The sequence below is a fragment of the Mastomys coucha genome, chromosome X, assembly GCF_008632895.1.
Source record: "Mastomys coucha isolate ucsf_1 chromosome X, UCSF_Mcou_1, whole genome shotgun sequence".
NCBI classification, from domain to species: domain Eukaryota; kingdom Metazoa; phylum Chordata; class Mammalia; order Rodentia; family Muridae; genus Mastomys; species Mastomys coucha.
Genome location: NC_045030.1, coordinates 93944637 through 93947467, shown reverse-complemented (window position 1 = coordinate 93947467; position 2831 = coordinate 93944637). Strand labels below are relative to the sequence as shown.

The following is a 2831-nucleotide window of genomic DNA, read 5'->3' as shown; positions in this document are numbered from 1 at the left end:
AATACTACATTTTACAGGAGAAAGTCAGTGTTTATAATTTACAAAAAAATGAAGGCATTATAGTGGAATGCATGCCTCTTAGGAAAAAAATTCCTTCTTTACTACAAAAATCAATCCTACCTCTCACATCTGACTGTAAAACATTCTGATCTAACTTTTACAGTCACATTTATTAGTGAAAAGATAATGCTCTATGAAAAAACTACTTATCTACTGAAAATGCTATTTTGATTTTTGCATTAATTCCTGAGTAGTCAGTTTATATTTTAGATTGTTTTGTGAATTGGGATTTCTGTGAGTATAAAGTGGTTTTCAAACCATTGGTGATATTGCTGAACATCTTTCATAAATAGCAAACACACACATTTCAACAGCTTTTTTTTTTTTTTTGGACAATACCACAGTTGATAATTTCTTTACAAGAAAATATATGTTCTTTATTATTAACATCATTTTCCCATCTTATGTTCTGGCATTTAAATTATGAAACTTCATCTCGGCATGTAGACTTACCTTGTGTTGTCAAGAGGACAGAAATGTCTTTTCTGCAAAGCTAAATAGTTTTTACTTTATTGTCTGCTATGAAACAGCTGCTGAAACCAGAAAAAAAAAATGCCATCTCATCATTGGACCTGGGGTGTCCAAAAGAGGCAGGAAAACAAATGACTGGAGCTCCCTGTCTGCCCTGGCACTCTCCTCCTTTTTCTCGTTTTCATTGCGGTGAAGAGCAGGAGAACAATATTCTGCAATTAAGGATTCCATTAAATTGAAGAAAAGAGCAAATGGGGGATGTTTGTTCTCCAAGCTAAAAAAATTTGTCTGGGGTTTTGGGGGGGGGGGACAGTGGTAGTGGTATAGAGAGAGGTGGGTGGAGAGACGAAGTCAGGGCTGTTTGTTGAATATACTGTTAAGGACTGTTACCATCCTAATTAATCAAGTTAGAAATTACAGCTGTAGTCGGTTTCCCCCCAATTCTTGTTATCAATTTTCTTCTCTTTTGAGACAAAGCAAATATAAATTTTGTGTTCATTTGTCATTCGTTCTTTGACTTCAGCATCTCTGAAAATAACAATGTAGCACAAAAGCCCAGTATTTACCTAGTTGTAATGTGGGTTGCCATGGTGTTTTGCAAATTATTGCAATTATGTTCACCATGCGAGTCGCCCTTGGTAACTGGCGAAAAAACTGATAATCCTGTTTTGAACAAAAGGTCAAATTGCTGAATAGAAAGTCTTGATTAACTAAAAGATGTACAAAGTGGAATTATTTCCTACCATTCAGAAATAGTTCTTGATCGGGTTTGGGGGAGGGGGTGAGTAAGTACATCTGATTACTGAAGTACAAAGCATTGAAAGGATGTTGTCTTGAGCCTTTCATGTAGTCTTAATGGTGGCTTTTTTGTCAAATTTACCCATTTGCGGCATTGAAAGAGGCAGCTGCATTTAAGCTGGAGAGACGGTGCTTTTTCAAGAGTTCAGTGCATGGAAAGTTCTCAGCAGTATCTGCAGTTTACTAGTAGCCCCTGGTCTATTAAAACTGATGTGCGCATTTGAGCCCATTGCTCTCAGTACTTGTGAACCCCTCTGGCTGATGATCTAATAAAGTGCTCTTACTGGACAATCTCTGATCAGCTACTTTAAAAAGGAGGCTGGGGGAGGGGGGTAGGTTAGGAGAAGCCTCACAGGCAGTCATCCTGGTACTGGACAGAAGAGAGGAAGAAAGTAGCTAAACTGAAAGGGTGGTCAGCATGATGGTCTGTACTGAGGTATTTGCCATGGCTTTTGAGTTTCTGTGCCCCAGAACTCTTGAGCTGAGATCATCCCCACCCCCCGTTTTCTTTGGAAGAAATCTTTATTTCAGTTAAGTTTGGAAGAGGGGTTGGAAATGACTTTTTTGAAATACTGGAATTCACCTTGAAATGTGATTTTTAGATTGTGGGTGTCCAAAGTGTCCCATGTTCCAGCCAAAGGTCAAATGGATTTCATCTCTTTTGAATGCCGTAGAGCATCTGTGGAACGTGAATTTGGAGGAAGGGATTCTTTTTCTGTAGTGACCACCTGAAAACTCAGTTCTCAAAACTTTTGAAAGTGTGTGAAAGTAGCTTGAAAGCAAAGCAAACTTGAACAAGTTTGTGGGTTTACATTCTGCATCACCTAGCAACCCCCTGGCTCAGCCAGATCTCTTGTCTCCCCTTAGTTCTGTTTACAGACTATTCAAATGGCCCTTCGAGACCATGGAAGATATTTAGTTTCATTAGGACCATTCTCAAGGAGAAAATAATTAAAGTTAAGTGAACAAACATTGCCTGGTAATAGTACGAATTCCATTTTGATTTTTATGAGGCAACTGCATAGATGATTCAGTTTTAACATTGTCATTTGGTATCCAAAGACACATTGCTTTAAGCTATGCTAACCAATCTATATCTACCAAAACAAAAACAAAAACAATCAAAATAACTTTTAACTGTACTTTAGCAAAGAAAAATTCTATGGTGACGGACTATGCCTGCTCTTTTGATTTAAGTTTTTCATTTGCCTAGAGCCATCTGGGTGGATCTGTATTCACATTGTATCCAGACAGGGAAGAGGGTGTGGAGAGCAAAATCCCTCTCTTCAAATTGATTTATTATCTACCTTTAGAGATCAGTCATAAGGAACTGTATTCAGATCATATTACATAAGAGACTATGCATTTTAATGAGTGGGTTAATTTATTGAATCATTCTAATGTTTCCAAAACATGTCCTTGTCATTTTCTGTTCAAGAACTGCTTATGTGATTAAATTGACTCATTTTTGAAACTTTAGTGTTAGTAGGAAAAACATTCCC

The 2831-nt window shown here is 37.4% G+C and overlaps 1 protein-coding gene and 1 pseudogene across 1 annotated transcript in view; one reads left to right on the top strand and one right to left on the bottom strand.

Moving 5' to 3' along the window:
- The window catches only part of LOC116090789, a 19057-nt pseudogene extending 17680 nt beyond the window's left edge, over positions 1 to 1377 (bottom strand).
- Pola1 (DNA polymerase alpha 1, catalytic subunit) overlaps positions 1 to 2831 on the top strand; it is a 312053-nt gene that overhangs the window by 189047 nt on the left and 120175 nt on the right. The window lies entirely within an intron of this gene.